A 19,323-nucleotide genomic window follows, 5' to 3' on the forward strand; every position below is an offset into this window, starting at 1 on the left:
CGTGAACTTCTAGAATTCATCCACATTTATTAATATGGGATATCATATCTCCATCTTTAAAATCAGCCAAGGCTGGACCAGCCCTGTACCTGCCCCATCTGCCTGATACGCTTTCTGCCCCCTCTTCATCTCTGTCTTCAGAGCCTCGTAGATGCGAGGAACCCATTCAATCACCCTGTTCTAAGATCCTGTGTGAAGCAGCCTCAGTTCTCTCATTCCATGTGATATTATAAACACAGATTCTTTTAGGACCTGGGCATTTTTGGAGGACCACACTGTATAACGTGTACTATTTCAGCTCTAAAATTCTGGAATGGTTTTATTTACTTTTTGTAAAGTTGTCTGGTTGGTTAAAGGCACAGAAGGGTGAGAACCAGATTACTAAAACATTGTGCTTTCTTCATTAATTGATAAAGCTAAAGACTTTGAGAAGGAAAGAGGGGAAAACATTCAAAAGGATACGTTTTACAATACATAAAAGTGCATTATTTATATTATCAAAGCTGCCAGACTATTTCTAGTGCTGAGAACCTTCCATTATACCATGGTCCTTCATTTATTTTCTTTCTTGACTTTTTTTTTTGAAACATTTTCCAACTCATTTTAGCTAATGACCAATAATGTTAAAATTGCAATTTTTACTACTAGCTATAAATCAATATGCCCACATCATGAATGCTTGCTTTATGCTCCAGGGACTTTATTGTCACCATCAATTTAATACACTAACTTAAAAGATTTTTTTAAAAAAAAATCACAGTGAGATATATCAGTAGGATGAGCTCTTTAGATAGTTATGATATAGTTATGATAGTTATGATATAGTTATGATAGTTATGGCTTTTTAGGACACTTGTTTCTCTGCTGCTTTGATTTATCCTGTAAACCTGAATGCCAGGCCATTTTACTGCAAGCCTTGAAAGGTCGTACAGCATTCACTTGACTTCTTGTAGAGATAGAAATAAAGTCCTGATTTTTCACCTGCCATGTGCCCCTTTGCCTGGCTCCCACACTGGCTTGCCTTTCAGGGAGCAAAGACCCAGCTGGGAAGGGTTTGCTGTGCTCACTCACTTCTCACTCAGACTAGCTCTTCTGAAGGCCTTGATTGCCACGGCCAGGTCCAAACAGGTTGATCTCATAAAGGGTTCCGAGTTCCTTCTGTTGGAAGTGGAAGGGACTTCATTCCTCAGAGCTGATGGAAGATGGAGGGGCTATCAGACTGAGTGTAATTGGTGCCAGAAGAAAACGGACTTGAGGGGTAAAGGTCAAAGGACAGAGCTCAGCGAACACCCTGCTTGATTCAGGAAGCGGATTCTCCCAGAGAACCTCAGGTAAGTGTGTCCTGGCACCCCAGGGGCGAACTCGACCTTACCCTGCCTGGCCGGATGCTACAGAGCCAAACCCTGATTCTGTCTTTTCTAAGGTCCTAAGTTTGTGACAAATTGTCTAACCACCCAAAAAGGAATATCCTTTTTTTTTTTTCTGGTTTGAAAATTTCCAATCACATTTACATGAAGAAAGCTGGGAGGAAAGCAAGATGCCATGAAGAGAAAGTAAGTCTGTATTTTACATTCCAATTAGTGTCTGTTAATTTGTTGCCAGAAACAGGCAGGCAGGAGAAAATGGCAGTGTTGGGGAGCCCATTGGGTGGGAATGGAGCAGTTTGCACGGTAAAGTTCAGTTTTCTGTGCTTTTCTTTGCTGAGGAGCCTTAACTGGGAGCGCACCTGTCATATCGGAGGCTTCATTTCCTGATATAATTGTTAGTTACTCAGTATATTTTACCCCTCAGCTCTCAAAATCACTTGGCTTCAGATTTGTTCATTGTTCTCACAGCTGCTTTCTGTTAAATTGTTCCTCCTCCTCCATGCTATAAATGCGAGGAATGAAAGGTGATGTGTCTCGAGCCTATGGTTAATACGCAAGCACTCAAGCTGATGTATATCCAGTGCACACAGCACTGAATCAGGCTTCTGGAAAATGCATCTAGTGCTTTCAAATAAGGAGTGCCAACCCAGCAAACTAAACACGTAGGATGCTTTATAAATTGTTGGCAATGTGCAGAAGTTCTCCAGAAATTAAGTTTTAGAAAGAATGCGTACAGCTGAATGAAAGGCTCAGTTAGGTGTAGTTAGTTGCTACCTAAATGTTGGCTCCCTTATTGATTATATTGTGTGTGCCAACAAGTGCTTTAATTTTTTGGAGAGTTTGAGGAAACTTAAGTACTGTGTCTGATGATATCAGAGTTGACATAATCACCACTATCATAGGACAGCATAGGACCTGACAATATCAGCGACTTGTCAGTGCAGGTAGAAATGTGGTTTAGTTATAATATTGTGTGTGTTTCACAAGCAACCCATCTTTCAAATTAAAGGGGTAGGGGTTTGGGTGAGAGGGTTGACTAGGAAAGGAGTATAAGAGGATGTTTTCTCTTTCTTACTGCATAAACCACGAGTTAGGGGATTTACTATCTGATGGAAGCATTGAAGTGGCAGGTTGGCTTCCGTCTTAGCTCTGACACTTATGTCAGCTTTCTCATCTCAAAGATGAAAAGATCGGGCTGATCAGCAATGGTGCATGGCCTTCATTGGCCACCGAAATTCTCTGCTTCAAGTGTCTCAATTGAATTAAATTCAATAAGGATTCATTGAGTGCCCATCCTATTAGGAAATGTGCCAGAAAGCTAAATCCTTTATATGTATTAACTCCAGGCTTAGAACAGTGCAATGGTGGAAACAAAAAGCTGAGTGAATCTGGAGCTTAGACAAGGACTTCCATTTGTTGGAAATAGGCTGAGATTTTGAAGAATGTTCTTGATTGAGGCTCTGTGTTTTACATTGTTAATGATGGTTTTCCATGCAAATTGTTCCAACACTACACCCATCAGGAGTGTACCCATCTCCCTCCCCCAACGACCCCACACTTCTCCCTTTCAAGCTACCAACTCAATTGTGTGGGTTAGTTCTCCCATTGTGTTGTCTGCCTTTCTGTGTTTTTTTAGTCCCACATAATGAGAGATTATTCTGTATTTATCTCTTTCCTTCTGACTGATTTCATTCAGCATATCCTCTAGTTCCATCCATGTTATGTTGAATTGCAGGATTTGGGATTTTAGAGATGCATAGTATTCCCTTATACACACACACAAACACACACACACACAAATATACATATATATGTATATTCCCATATATACCCATATTCTACAATTTTTTAATCCATCGTAGTTTGGCATGAGATATTTTTTTAGATCAAGATTAAAATTTATTCAATCACCTCTGTAGAATTAGAATCTGATCCTTACAAAAAGCAAGTTATAGAAATGTGGTTTTCTCTCCACCTTCATTTTAACAAATCTGGCTTGTTCTTTTGCATAAACACAGCAAGATTAGAGAATTCTCCATTTGGGATACCCCATTATTTACTGCGAAGTCCTGGGGTCGGCTAAAGTGTCGACACACCAATAATGGCATTAATCTTATCTGGCACGTCAGGGTTACCAGGCCTGGCCATAAGATGCCCCGCAACAAACTGGATGGCCTCAAGCTTTCAGGTTGAACTGGATGTAGCTTTGAGCCTCATTTTCCAGAGATGTCCTGGCAGAAAGGAAACTTTATATATAATAAATAATATTTAATATATATAATATATAAAGGATGGCCCATCCCTTCTTCAGGGCTGGGGGAAATCCTGGTTTCCAGGGTTTTTTTTTTTTTCCTTGACGCTGAGAGTAGGCCCAGGCTGAGGAGATACTTTTTTCTTTTTAAATTTTTTTTTAATTTTAAAAGGTAGTTCACAGTATTTGATTACATTTAAAATTCAAACACCAATCCCACCACCATTACACCTTCCCACCACCGAATTTGGGGTATTTCCATTCCAAGTCCCAATCCCTGTCCCAAAGCACAGCCTGAAATAATATATTTTGTATTGTCTGTTATGAAGAACTGCTGAACATGCTACAAAAAAGTATCCATAGAGGAAACAGTGTGAAGATTGTTCTATTTTTTCAGGGCCCCTTAGGACAGTCTTGAGGATATCACTAACATGTTGTTAAAGATTGAGTGATGTGAGCTTTCGTGTCTATATATCTGAAAATATGTATAAATGCGCACATATATATTTCCCTCTATGATTTGTTGCCTACTACTTAAACCCCATCAAATGTGGTGTGGTACTTACAGAGAATGGGTAGGGAGTGTCTTATGATGTGTCTGCCACACTGTCCAGGAATATTGGCATGAGATTTTATCTCCAGGCTGCAACCTGACAGTTAGAGATGGCACATAGAGCTTTTACGTATAGCTCTTGTCATCTCTTTGTCTAGCAGTCTGTGGGCTTAGGGGGAACCTGATGCTGCATAAGGCAGGATGATGAGGAGTTTGGAAGTGCATGGGCAGCTACACCTCCTCCGTAACCACAGATTTGCTAAAATAACTTGATTTTTCTTGAAAATTTAAATTTTATATTACATGCTTAATTTCTTTAGAGAGCTCTTTGAGAAACATACAAATTCCAATAACTTCTCATTATGTTACTCTTCTTAAATTTCCTTCAAATGTCATTACATTTTGATTTGCATTCAAAAATCCAAGTTTTCTCAACAGTTATTTGGTCAGCGCACCCATCTCTGTATTCAGAGTCATAAATTGTTTATGATGAATGTACATTAACAAAATGCTTTTGACACTTTTGATTTAGGGAGGCCCACTCCAGTTCATACTTGGCCCACCTGTCTGTTTAGGGCCAAGGCCAGTAGGGGTAGGGAGGGGAGAGGCAAGCTACTTAGACTCTGCGGTGTCAGGGATCTATTCCTGCTGTGCCAAGGGACCTTGCAGTGCAGGGGAATAGAATCCCCCAGCCCTGATGTATTTTATTTTCATTTACAAAAATGAAAATAAAATAGCCTTTCTGTAATCTCTTGCTGATTTAAATACTGGCACAATGTGGTTAGCTTTAAGTTGAGTGAAATATACATACTTCAGTGGCCTTGAGGATTCAAATTAGAATAAAAGCATATTAGAATTAAGAGTCACAATAACATGCAGACATCGCCTCAGTTCCCCCTCATTGCCATGCTGATCAATCTCATTAGTTGCAGGTTTTTCTTGCCCAATCGGTCACTGAGATTCCATTGATTATTCTCACCCCCAAGTGTAGGGACAGGCAGGGCCTGCCAGGTCAACATTCAGTGGATTAACACAGATCATATACACAGTTGTCTTTATGCAAATGGAATTGTTCCCTCACCACTTCGTTGAATAGCCCACACAGCACAGAGCAACTCCCATGTGAGGGTGTTGAGGCCCAGAAGACTTGACACTTCTGCCTGATAAGCAGAAAGCTGAGCAGTTTGAGGACTGCCCAGCAGTCAGATACAGTGGTTCCATCGTGAAATGTGTGCTGTTCTGGTTCCTGTTTCAGCAAGCCCTGGAGAGCACTGGGGTTGGAGGGCAGGAAAATGGAGTTCTAAAACAGAGATACTAGATGCGCTTCTTTATTTCTGAAACCTGCATTGATAGGTGACCTTAGCCTTCAAATTCACGCCCCTCAGCCACACAAATAGTATGACTGATGACACTCAAGTACTGAATGTGTTCTTGGAGAAGAAAGTAAATCATAATTGTTCAAACAAGAATGACCTTTACAATTTCAAGAGGAGTGCATTTTGGAAAATGCAACTGCAATTAAAAATTCATAACTAGGAAATGTACCCTCATTTTCCTTTTTCCAAGCTGGTAACTATTAAAATCCAATTATTGTGATTGCATAAGAAATTATTGTGATTTCTGGGCACACATAGAAATTTTGGATGGACTATCATAGATATTTTAAAAAAAAACAAAGGAATGAGAGTTTATTGTTTGAAACTTTTTAGAGATTTATTTTTAATAAATAAATTGCATGACACTATTTTATAACTGGTATGATGTTTAAGTCAGCTTGGTTCTTTGAAACATACCCAAATGAGTTTAGCATCTTGTTTTTACACTCTTGAAAATTTAAATACTCTTAAACCCTCGTGACAATATACATAAAAGCTACAGAAAAATATTAGTTTGACTCAACTAACCTGCAAAAATAGCTAATCAATGCCCTTAGCCCCACAGGCTGTGAAAGAACAATCAAGGTGCATCGGGGGGGGGGGGGGTTATTGATTCAGACATCCTCCACCCACACATGCCAATCACCACTAGCTGAGCAGCACAGGTTTTGAAGTAATTTAACTTGATCACTTGACATCCCATTACTCATCGATTTGCTTGAGCGGGTGCCAGTAACGTCTCTGTTCGTCCCTGTCGTGTGCTAGTGTAGCCCAATGGAGTCTGCTCATTCCAGGAAAAGGAAGAACCTCAAACCGGTCGTTCTGGGTCTAGACGAAGAAGTCTGACCATCTCATAGGTGGGCAGCCATGAGATCTTTTGACATCCCGTGGAATCCAGTCAGTAAAGGCTTTAGTCCAGCAGTTGTCTTCAAATCTCATTACATGTCCAGCCCATCTGATTTTTGATTCCTTGGCAAATGAGTCCCTGATTCTTGATCGTTGACAGAAGTTGGAACTCCGGATTTTTTCTCTCACTTGAGTGAAGCATGATACTCCAAGCATAGCTCTTTCGATTCCTCCTTGGGAGACCTGAATAGTATTCTCATCCTGTTTTTGTAAGGCCCAGGTCTCTGAGGCATATGTTAATGCAGGAAGAACAGTGGAATCGAACAGTTGTCCCCGGAGCCAGAGTTTCTTTGTCCTCTTAACTATTTCTCTGATGTTCTTGATAGCGTTCCAAGTCACTCTCTTCCTCCTGCGCAACTCAGGTGCCAGGTCATTCGTCATGTTGACTTCTCGACCTAGGTACACATAACTGTTGTATTCAGAGATGTTCATCCCTTTGAGAGTGAATGGAAGGTCAAGAATGAGACTGTTTCTCATAAACATTGTCGTCGTGAGATTCAGCTGTAGTCCAACATTTCCACACTCACAGTGGAAGTCAGCCAGCATTTGTGCTGCTTGGCTAATGTTTGGTGTTATTGGAACAATGTCATCAGCAAAGCAGAGGTGGTGTAGTTGCCGACCGTCTATCTTCACTCCCATTTCTTCCCATTCCAGTCGTCACATGATGTTCTCGAGGGTGGCACTGAACAGTTTCGGTGAAATGGTATCAACCTGCCGAACTCCTCTCTTGACATGGATAATCACTTCTTTGTAGAATGGTGAGATCCTGGTAGTGAATCCGTAATAAAGCTCATGGAGACGCCCTACCGAGGTCACGAGTTGCCCCCCACGAGTGGCTCTCCAGCTCGGCCATGGCTCCAGAAGCACAAGGACTTAATGCAGAGCCCGGCAGCTTGCAGTAGAAAAGTGAAGGAATATGCTTTAATCCACACCACCATGCCTGCCCAGAAGGGAAAGGGTGTTGCTCCCTTCCACCTTTTTCCCTCTGGAAAGCAAGATGCTGGCAGCCTCGGAGCGTTTTGGAAAGCCAGGTATGAGCTGGTCGTGAGGGGGCAACTGAAAACTCATGGGAAGGGGGGCATTCCCGGTTTGTCCTTCACACCCTACCAAGGTCACGAGTTGCCCCCCACAAGCGGCTCTCTGGCATGGCCATGGCTCCAGAGCCACAGAAACCAATCTAATAATTAACTGACTCTCAGCAGAAATACTTCCAGACTTAATAAGTAAAATACCAGAAATCCAAAATCATTTGGTTCTTGTAACCAGCTGTAGAAAACAAATTATTTCACAATGCCTTTTCAGCAGGTCTGCTTTTGGGGTGTAAACTCTAAATAATAATAGTGCATCTTTTGTTGAAACAATGAATCTAATCAAAGTGATAGAGTGTTAACTAGAATTCATCTGCTCACAGGCATTGGGAGGGTTGGGGGGAGTTTATTGGGGTTCTTGGTGGTGAAAAATAAGTACTGTTGAAGGGAAATATGTTTGATGATTGCATGACCGAGATTTAAGCCTGAAAGCTTTGTAACTTTTCCCAAAGTGATTCAATAAGTAAAAAAAAAAAAAAAAAAAAAAAACTCAAGGGGGTATGGTGCCACCAGCAGGTCAATCTGTACCTGTGAGGTGAGTGTATCAGCAGCCTGATGGCGCCTTCAGACTTCCAGATACCCCAAAATTGCTGCTGTGCCTTTGGCCAGACCCCAAAAACTTGGGGCAAAGTTTACCAAGAAAGTAAGCGGCCAAAAGTTAGGTATGTGGGAAACACACCCACAAACGACCTCCAGCTCACCTATATAATTGGAGGCATGGCCTCTCTGGTTCCTGATTGAACTACTTAATGGCCATGATCCCAGAGACTCAGAAACAAATCTCGAAACCCAGCGGCTTTTGGCAGAAATGTGTCCGGTCCCTGCAGTAGGTTACCAGTGCTGGGCCAACCCAGGTGGGAATAGGTTTCGTGCCTTGGCCTATTCCCCCCGGTGGCCCAGTGGCCACCATCCTTTAGAGGCCACTGGACAGTCAGGTTTGGGCCCCCAGTGATGAGACAAGCAGGGCTTCACGGGATGGGGGTGGAGCCGGGCCTGTCCTCCCCGTCCCAACAAGACCTGAAGTCATCACCAACGAACGGCCTCTCTGACTCCTGATCAAGCTGCTTAACGGCAATAATCCCAGAGACTCAGAAACAAATTTCAAAACTTAGTGGCTTTTGGCAGAAATGTATCCAGACCCCACAGTACGTTACTGTCTCTGGGCCACCCCAAGTTGGAAAGGGTGCTGTCACTCCGCCTGCTCCCCTTTGGCAGCTCATTGGCCGTCATCCTCCAGAGGCCATTGGACAGTCAGGCTTGGGCCTGCAGTGACGAAACTTGTTGGGCCTCATGGGATGGGGGAATGGGGGGGGAGCCAGGCTTGTCCTCCCCGTCCCAACGAGACCCGAAGTCAACACCCACGAACGGCCTCTCTGGCTCCTGATCAAGCTGCTTAACGGCCTTGATCCCAGAGACTCAGAAACAAATCTCGAAAAACAGCGGCTTTTGGCAGAAATGCATCCGGACCCCGCAGTAGGTTACTGTTGCCGGGCCACCCCAGGGGGGAAAGGATGTTGTCCCTCCGCCTGCTCCCCCTTGGCGGCTCGGTGGCCATCATCCTCCAGAGGCCATTGGACAGTCAGGTCTGGGCCCGCAGTGACGAAACTTGGTGGACCTCACAGGATGGGGGAGCCGTTCCTGGTCTCCCCCTCCCAACGAGACCCCAAGTCATCGCCCACGAGCAGCCTTTCTGCTCCTGATCAAGTTGCTCAACGGCCATGATCCCAGAAACTCAGGAGCAAATCTAGAAACCCAGTGGCTTTTGGCAGAAATCTCTCCAGATTTAAGTGTTAAAATTTCGGAATTTCAAAATCACACGGCCCTACTGCAGCCACGCAACATCATATGTTATTCATAACCAGCAATAGAACACAAGTTGTCTACTGTTGCCTTTTTTAGCAGATCTGAGTGTTGGGGTAAAATCTCAAATAATAATGGTGGGTCTGGTGTTGAAATATTGAATGTGATCAAAGTAGAGAGAGAATAATGTGGAAAACATCTGCCCCACAATTAGGGGAAGGGTTTGGGATGGGGGTATACTGGGGTTTTGGTGGTGAAGAATGGGCACTGGTGAAGGTACTGGTGTTTCATTGTATGACCGAGACTTAGACCCAAAAGCTCTGTAACTGCTCTCATGGGGATTCAATAAATAAAATTATAAAAAAAAACTCATGGAGAATCCTTATGTATTGAGTTTGAATGCCCTGATTGGCTGGGGCTTCAATGACTGCTTCCATGTCAACAGAATCAAAGGCCTTCTTTAAATCAGTGAATGTTAGACAGAGCAGCATCTTGAACTCCCGAGAAACCTCAATGAGCTTGGTTATCGTGTGGATATAGTCGATTGTGCTGAATCCTTTTTGGAACCTGGCTTGCTTGCACGGTTGTCCTTTATTTAGTGTTTGCCAATCCTATTCAGGATGACTCGAGTGAATAGCTTGTAGACGACAGACAACAGGCAGATTGGGCAATAGTTGCCAATGTCGTAGATGTCTCCCTTCTTGTACAGTAGTACAGTCCTGCTGGTTTTCCATTGGGACGGAACCTTGCATTCAGACAGGTAATGTGTGAAGAGCCAAGCCAGTGCCGAGCCAGTGTATTGATGAGTACTGACTGCTGGTTCTTCAGGTGTTTGGGTCTAACCTTGTCTGGGCTGGGTGCTGTTTGCTTCTTTACCAATTTGGTATGTGGGCAGGTAGATGTGGTGTCAAAGAGATCCGAGTAGAAGTCATGGATAATCTTCTCCCTTGCCCTTCTGGAAGATGTGATAGATCCATCAGGACATCAGAGGGCAATCATCTTGGTCTTGTAGTTGGCGAAGGACAGGCAGGCATTGTGAATGCTTTCCCCAGCTTCTGCCGCATCTGCCAGCACTGCTGCTCTTCTCTCTTTGAGGTCTTCCTTATCACTTCTCTGCATTGCTTGCGAGTTCGGATGTTTGCTTGCAGTTGCCTGAGGCTTGCACCAAGCCACATTGGCTAAACATGATTGCCACTCAAAGCCTCTCTTGCAAAACACAGTACCCAAAAGAAGAGAGAGAGAACAAGGGGGAATACCCTGCCACAGAGGCAGGATGGGACGGGGGGGATGGGGGGTGGGGGGGGATGCTGGGACCCGTGGTGATGGATCAAGGGCACTGGTGGAGGGATGGGCACTTGATCATTGTATAACTGAAACCCAAGCACAAAAGTTGTAAGCCTATAACTGTACCTCATGGTGTTTCACTAATAAAAAAAGAAGCAATTAAAAAAAAAGAGTTTTCAAAGACAGGCATCTTTTTGTGGCTATCTCTCTCTCGGTGTTCCTCACACAATCATGGTGGTGCTGAACCAGTCAATCGTATTCTTCATCAATGTTGTCAATAACGGCATCTTCCCTTGTTGCCGCAATAGTGCCAAAGAGCTCCCATTTGGTGGTCGTTCTGGGAGTTCTTAAACTTTACAGTCCTGTCTCCCTTCTCCATCAAGTAGAATTTTGCACGAAGGAGATGGTGGTCTGATCCTGTTTGGAATTTTTGTACAATAGTAACATCGGTTATGCAAAAATATCAATTGAATATGATGTGGTCAATTTTGTTGTGGAACTTTCCACTGGGAGACTCCCATGTCCAGCGTTTAGATTTGGCCTTCTGGAACTGTGAGTACCATGAATGGTCTTGGTTGACATGATGAACTCAGATAGTCTCTCACCTTGTTCGTTCCATTCTAGGCCATGGGTCCCGAAGTGGAGTTCTTCAGCCGATCTTCTCGGTCCTATCTTGGCATTAAAATCACTGACAGTGATCTTGTAGAAATTGTGGTCTTCTTTATAGAACTTCTCCAACTCCATGTAGAACTTCTCAATTTCTCTTTCATCATAATTGGATGTTGGTGCATAGACAACGAAGATAGAAACTGCTGGGTTCAATTCAGGTTGTTAGGCATTTGGATGAATCAATACTTATGGCCAAGTTAGTGTAGATAAGGACACTGACACCACCGATGCTCTTTTGTCATATGTTCCGAGGAACAGTTCTTCTCCAGTGTCAAAAACGGGCATGATGTGATCAATGCCTTCTGGTCTCAGTCAGATCAATGATGTCATACTTGATTTTTGGTGCTTGTACCATCAGGTCCTTGATGGATGCATCCAATGCCAGCGTACACGCATTGAAAGTACAGGCAGTCATTTTTGTCCTTCTTTGTTTTGGCAGCCTAGTTAGGCCTTGAGATTTTATCAACCTCTCCTTCCTCATCCTTCTTAACGCTGCCATATTGGTGGTTCTTTCAGGATCAGGGAATGAGACCCATTATATTTACTGGTTTTGGCATATTGAATACACCACGGATAGCTTGCTAAGTGGGATATTCTTGGTAGCTTGCCAGGCTCTCTGAGAGGGATAGAGGCTTTTAGGGTGGCCTCTAATCGCACCCCTTGCAGGTGTTCCCATGGTTGATACCATATTTGAACCCCATCAAATATGGTGCGGTAATCTTGGAAGATGGGTATTAAGTGTCTCTTTCAGAGTCAAGGAAATGAGACCTGTCATTTTTACTCTTTTGGGCATATTGAATACACCAGGCTCTCCTGTTGTAGACAGGATAATTTTGGTATCTTGCTGGGCTCTCCGAGAGGCATAGATGGAAGAGACAATGTCAAAATTCTATTAAAGAAGCGAGTGCATTTTATGTACAGTCACTCTCGATGAAAGATCACTCTGCTAGGGTGGTTAGTCTCAAAAGTCCCTTGGTTGTCAGCATCGAGTCACTCAGAGCCCTCAAATTTGATGGTCCTTGGCATGAGGCAGATCATATAAGCCAGGGGAATAGGACAAGCAGGGCCTCACTCTCGAAAGGCAGATGCTGCAGGGGGACACAGACCCAGTGGGGCAGAGTTTCCAAGTTTCTGGGAGCTTGAACTTCTTTCTTTCCTACCCTCTCACTTTACTTTGGGCAGCTCTGGCTGTACTTAGCACTTATTCCTGTTTCTGTGCTCAGGTACTGCTCCTGCCAGAGTTCTGGAGACCAGGAATGGAACCTAGGTCACCCTCATACAAGGCAAGCACAATACCCACTCCAGCCCCACCCCAGTACTTCTGAGACAGAACAGGGAGCTCTTGAGTCTGAGAGGATTCCCATGCATTGGTGAGTTGGATAATCATTGCCCAGTTGCCAAGTGGTAGGTCAGACTCAACTTCAAGCAGGATGTTCTTAACCATAGCAGCATATTAAAATCAAAGATCAAAATGTACTCATACCCAAACTAGCTCAGAGATTCTGAGTGTTTTCTAATTAAATTCTTCAGCTACCCTTCATCAGTTGGTACTTAAGAGTTCATAAGCCCAAATCACTCCCTCCATCCACTGCAGAGGGTATAACTTAACCACAAGGAACCAGATGTATCCTAACATCTGTATCCTAATGTATCCTAATATGGTTCTCAACATAAAATTTTCTCACCTCCAACTTGCACACTGACCTATGCAGTAAAGCAATTTAATTTAATCAGATTTGTGGAATGTGCTAAAAAGTTACTTTAAGGGGATTAGCCTACAGTGAAATGTCCTAGGGTGCTTTGATCACAGTGGTGATAGACAGGCTGTACCCAATACTGATTTAACAGGCTCATTTCTCTGTTAAGTGGTTTCCAGTGTAGACGTAAACAAGAAAAGCAAACATCTCAAGCGCACTTTGGAGTAAGGAGATAAAGCTTACCCCAGGAGAGTTTGGAATAACCTTGTCCAGGAGAGGTAATGAACTCAAATACTCTAACCACTCGGGCTTAGAGAGGTCTGAATTCAAACTCACAAGAACCTAATCACAAATCACCTACACTAGAAGCTCAATGGCACCCCCTTGAGGCACAATTGATTCTTTAGTTGGAATAAGACTCCAAATGCATCATTTCAGCTCTTTACTTCACTTTTTTAATTTGACCTAGACTATGCCTCCACAGAAAAGTCCCTGCATTTGTGGAATTTACATCCTAGTGAGATCTTGGCTTTCATTGTAGAGTCTGGGCCAGATGATCTAAAAGAAATGATCTGAAGAAAATAGTGGCCTCTTGTAGCTGAGATATTCCCCACAGTTCTTCTGGAATTAATAAGTTCTTAAGTGTTTCCCCCTTGGTTTTCTCTTGTTTGTGGAAGGGCATATATCTCCTGTAGCCATTGTAATAAATCTAGATGACATACATTTGAGGGGCTGTGAATGCTAATTTTTTTTTTCAGGAAATGGAACTTCTGAAGTTAACTCCTGGTTTCCTTTATAGATGAGTCACAGATGCAAACAGACCTACTGACTCCCTGTGTGTCCAGTGGGGTCCAGCGTCCTAACAAGTCACTCCCCACCCTTCTCTTTCTTTTGCAATTCCACACCAGCTCTTAGGAGATACTGCTCATTTTGTAACCAGAGCTCTTAAGTCATCTCATATTGAAGAGCCAAACCAAAATAATGAAAAAGCAGGACTCATCACTTAACTGTAAATGCACACTTGTAAGTCAGACATCTGTGTCTATATTAGCCTGCTGACTGTTCAGTGAGCAAGAGTCCTGTGTTTCAGACACATACCTGAGGGGCTTCTTTCTGCATGCTCATCATTTAAACCTTGGTTTTTTTTTCTTATTCTTCATGTTCAATAAATTCTGAGACTTCAGAAGCAGAAAAAAGAATCAAGTTAGTTTCAGGTGCCTGTCTGCTTTTGAAATGTACTCTCTGAGAAGTCAAAAGTCAAGCAAGTACATAATTCCTGCTGGTTATTAAGGATTCCTTTCACTGTCATTGTCCTCCCGTTGTTCATCAATTTGCTCGAGTGGGCCCGGTAAGGTCTCCATTTTGAGACTTGTTGTTACTATGTTTGGCATATTGAAATGTCACAGGTAGCTTGCCAGGCTTTGCCGTGCAGGTTGAGATACTCTTGGTAGCTTGCTGGGCTCTCTGTGAGGGGTGGAGGAATCGAACCTGGCTCGGCCGGGCTGACCGCACAAGGCAAATGCCCTACCACTGTGCTAATGAAAATCTAGTTGTTCACCCCATATTTTTCGACAGTAATTTCTTAGTTTTAGAGGACAGAGAGATAGTGCAATAGGAAGGGCACTTGCCTTGCACAGGTTCTATCTGCTGTAGCCCATGTGGTTCTCCCAAGCCCACCAGGAGTGATCCCTGAGTGCAGAGCCAGGAAGTAAACCCTGATCACTGCTGGGTGTGCCCAACACCCCAAAATTAAAATAAGCTAAATTCTTAGTTTTAGGCATCCAGATGTATTATTTCTTTTAATGAAGATGGGAATTACATCAGTATAAGGAATGCTAGGAAACATACTAAATTTAATTAGTGGTGCATGCTTTGTAGTACAAGGACCAGAGTTCAGTCATCAGTACTGCATTCCCCCCCCCCCCCAAAGCATCATGTGTGGCTCGGGTGGTCTTGCCCATGCTGTGCCTGAGCATCGAACCACCTGGTGTGCTGGCTGAGAATTTCCAGGAGTGGCCCTGGAGCTCTGAAGTCTATGTGGGAGCCCTCTCAAAATCATTTTTTTTTATTTGGTTTGTTTGTTTGTTTGTTTAACAAACTGAAAAAGCCAAAAGGAAATACTGGTAATGTGCACTTTAATTTCAGTAGGGACACTGAAAGTTCCTGGCATGAAAATGCAGCGTGTCTGCAGGGCTCTGCTTTTCTGAACGGTGGACTCAGACTAGGGGGAGGCCCAGCTCCTCAGCATTGAAGTTATTTTACTTTGTAGATGGTTCTAGTGAGGCTTTGCATCTTGAAATCAAGCTGTTCACTGCTGAAGGGATAGCGTCTCTCAGACTTCAGACTCTTCCAAGCACCTCTGACAAATACTACCTTGAGGAAATGATTCCGTTTCCTTTGAAAATGTCTTCCAATTGGAAACCTCACTGGAAAAAGACTTGGAGAGTTTTCAATTAGTGAAACAGCTTTTCCTTGCCATCAGCATTAAAGTGAAAAAGTGAGAAATTCTCCATTAGGGCCCTCCCAGATATATAGGTGCAAATCCAGTGGCGGCTTCTTAGTTGGCAATTCAAGGCACATTCTAAAATTTACATTAAAAGGCATGTTTTTGTTTTCATTTGGGGACCACACCTAGTGGTGGTGGTGGTGGTGGTAGGAGCTACTCCTGGCATACTGTGGGGACTGGGGGAGGGATGCCATCCATTTGGTGCCCAGAATCTACCCCAGAGCTCCCTTATGGAAAGCATGTGCTCCAGTCCTCTGAACCACTATCACCCCAGGCCCAAGTGGGGCATTTAAATCCTGGTCCTGCTGTCCCCTTGGGCAAAATGAGGTAGAGTTTCAGCCCTTGTCTCTGCTCCATGATTTTTCTCTCTGGGAGAGTGTTCTCTGCCACCTCTGGTGCTGTCTGCAAAGCTCCTTGCGTTCTGCTCTCACACCTGCATTTCTTAGCAGCTGACAGTAATTGACAAATGAAAAATGTTCTACTTTAGGGAATGTTTGCATTTCGTGGATGGGAAGGCTTTGTGCTTATGAGGATGGATATCCAATATTAGCAAGAGTTCAGAAAGCATTTTTGGGAAACTCAATTGTTCCCCTTTAAATCAGAATGTCTAAGATGATTCTTTGTAAACCACTCTGATCTTTGATATTTTAGTCTCAGTGCTTTGATAATGCAGTAGTCATAAAAATACCATCTTCATCATAGACAATAAATTATGTCTCTGAATACATTTAGTATTCTCTCGCTTCTTAGAGTAAATTGAACACACACATCTGAATTTAAATATACTCAGGGCTGGAGAGATAGCACAGCAGGTAGGGCGTTTGTCTTGCACGCGGCCAACTCGGGTTCAATTCCCAGCATCCCATATGGTCCCCTGAGCACTGCCAGGAGTAACTCCTGAGTGTAGAGCCAGGAGTAACCCCTGTGTATCGTCAAGTGTGACCCAAAAAGCAAAACAAAGTATATATATATATGCTCATAATAAGTGAGTCTGTCTGACCATATTCTGTTTTCTGTGAAATGCTATGGAGACTGCTTTCAAGTAAAGGATTCTGCACTAATTCAGTTATTGTGCAAGAATTTCTTGTTTTGTGTCATGGAGTCATGGGAAAGCACGGTCACATGTCATGTTGGGAAAAAAAGTGATAGGTTGGAAAAGGAAGAAAACTGATGTAGTAATGTAGTAACTAATGGAACACCAGAAATTTGTAAACTCATCAGATAGTGGTGCAATTCAATGTGCTTTATAATTTTTATTCCTCATTATTTAAATTTGTTTTGAATGTTTCTAATGATAAGTCACGGATGAGATAAGTAATACAGGTGTATTTTAATTTTTTAAATTTTTCTTTCCTCAGTTATTTATGATTGGATTTTAGATGAAACCTTCACATCTGTCTGTGGGTATTAAACTCATCTCACCCTCAACCCCAAAATACTAATCTACTCAATCTTCCCACCTTCGTTTCTCTCCTGTCCAGCAACCAACACAATTGTCAAGGTGTTTATAAATTATTTCTGTTATGTTTTTTCTGGCTAATTTGCTTAAGTTTTATATATATATATGTGTGTGTATGTATATTTTCTCCATATTAGTAAAACCATCCCCGGGTAGGACGTTTGCCTTGCATGCCACCGACCTTGGTTTGATTTCTCCGCGACTCTCGGAGAGCCCAGCAAGCTACCAAGAGTATCTTGCCCTCATGGCAAAGCCTGACAAGCTCCCCATGATGTATTCAGTATGCCAAAAACAGTAACAAGTCTCACAATTTTTTGTGAGACGTTACTGGTGCCCACTCGAGCAAATTGATGAACAATAGGAGGGCCTTTACTATATATATATATATATATATATATATATATATATATAGCTTGCCGGGAGCGATAGCACAGTGGTAGGGCGTTTGCCTTGCACGCAGCCAACATGGCCGACCCGAGTTCGATTCCTCCGTCCCTCTCGGAGAGCCCGGCAAGCTACCGAGAGTATCTCGCCCGCATGGCAGAGCCTGGCAAGCTCCCCGTGACGTATTCGATATGCCAGACACAGTAACAACAAAGTCTCCAATGGAGACGTTACTGGGCCTGCTCGAGCAAATCGAGGATCAATGGGAGGGCCTTTACTTTATATATATATATGGCAGCCGTTAGAGTCCTATAATTTGTAACAATTCTAAAAGTTCTGGACTCTATCAAAGATGACACTCCACTGACCAACCAAGTGAAAACAGATAAACAAATGGGTCTATCTTAAATTAGGAAGTTCTGCACCTCAAAAGATACAGTAACCAGAATACAAAGACAATCTACAGAATGGGAAAGGATATTTACCCAATACCCATCTGATAAAGGGTTGATATCAAGGATATACAAAGCACTGGTTGAACTCTACAAGAAGAAAACATCTCACCCCATCAAAAAATGGGGTGATGAAATGAACAGAAACTTTCCCAAAGAAGAAATCTGAATGGCAAAAAGGCACATGAGAAAATGTTCTACATCACTAATAATCAGGGAGATGCAGATCAAAACAACGAGATATCACCTCACACCACAGAGAGTGGCTCACATCCAAAAGAACAAAAGCAACCAGTGTTGGTGCGGATGTGGCGAGAAAGGGACTCTCCTTCACTGCTGGTGAGAATGCCAACTGGTTCAGCCCTTTTGGAAAACAGTATGGACGATTCTCAAAAACTTAGAAATTGAGCTCCCATTTGACCCAGCAATACCACTCCTGGGAATATATCCTGGAGCGGCAAAAAAGTACAGTCAAAATGACATCTGCACTTCTATATTCATTGCTGTACTACTCACAATAGCCAAAATCTGGAAAAAAAACCCGAGTGCCCGAAAACAGATGACTGGTTAAAGAAACTTTGGTACATCTACACAATGGAGTACTATGCAACTGTTAGAAAAGATGAAGTTATAAAATTTACATACAAGTGGAACTACATGGAAAGTATTTGTCAATTGCCTTGAGCACGCCCCAGTAACGTCTCCTTCATCCTAGCCCTGAGATTATATTCAAGGCTCTTTAGGAGAATGAGACCCATCATTGTTGCTGGTATTTGGCATATTGGGTACGCCACGGGGAGTTTACCAGACTCTGTCGTGTGGGCACACTACATTCGGTAGCCTGCCAGTTTGTCCAAAGTAGGAATGAGATAATAAGGTGTCATAATAAGATGTCGCGCGGCCGCGAATGCCCTGGTCGAGGCGGGGAGGAAAGCTCAACCCGCTCCCCTCCAAGGGGCCCCCGGCAAGGACAGCCAGGCACGGGGGCAGGAGACTGCACTATTCTCTTCCGGGAGCTGGTTTTTATAGTCTCTGAGTCTTGGCTGTTGATGGGATTACACGGCGCCAGGGGGCCAGTTGGTGGGTGTGACCCCCCGCCTACTGGAATTTGGAGGATCTTGGTGGAGGATGCTCGGCTCCAATCCGAGTAGGCTTAGAGATCTCGGTCCCGGAGCCTGCGTGGCTTTGTCCCTCTGCCAGTACCTTCATGTGTGCGGATAGTGGTCTCAGCATGGTGGTGGCAGGTCCTGGAGGTCTTCGGCTGCCGGAGCCCTGGTCGGGGTGGGGAGGAAAGCTCAACCTGCTCCCTCCCAAGGGGGCCCCAGCGAGGACAGCCAGGCGCGGGGGCAGGAGACTGCACTGTCCTCTTCCAGGAACTGGTTTTTATAGTCTCTGAAAAATGGAAAGTATTGTGCTAAGTGAAATGAGTCAGAAAGAGAGGGACAGACATAGAAAATATTGCATTCATCTGGGGAATATAAAGTAACAAAATGGGAGACTAACACCCAAGAATAGCCAAGATAAGTACCAG

The sequence above is a fragment of the Sorex fumeus genome, unplaced genomic scaffold (genome assembly GCF_029834395.1).
Source record: "Sorex fumeus unplaced genomic scaffold, SorFum_2.1 ptg000051l, whole genome shotgun sequence".
Taxonomy (NCBI): Eukaryota; Metazoa; Chordata; class Mammalia; order Eulipotyphla; family Soricidae; genus Sorex; species Sorex fumeus.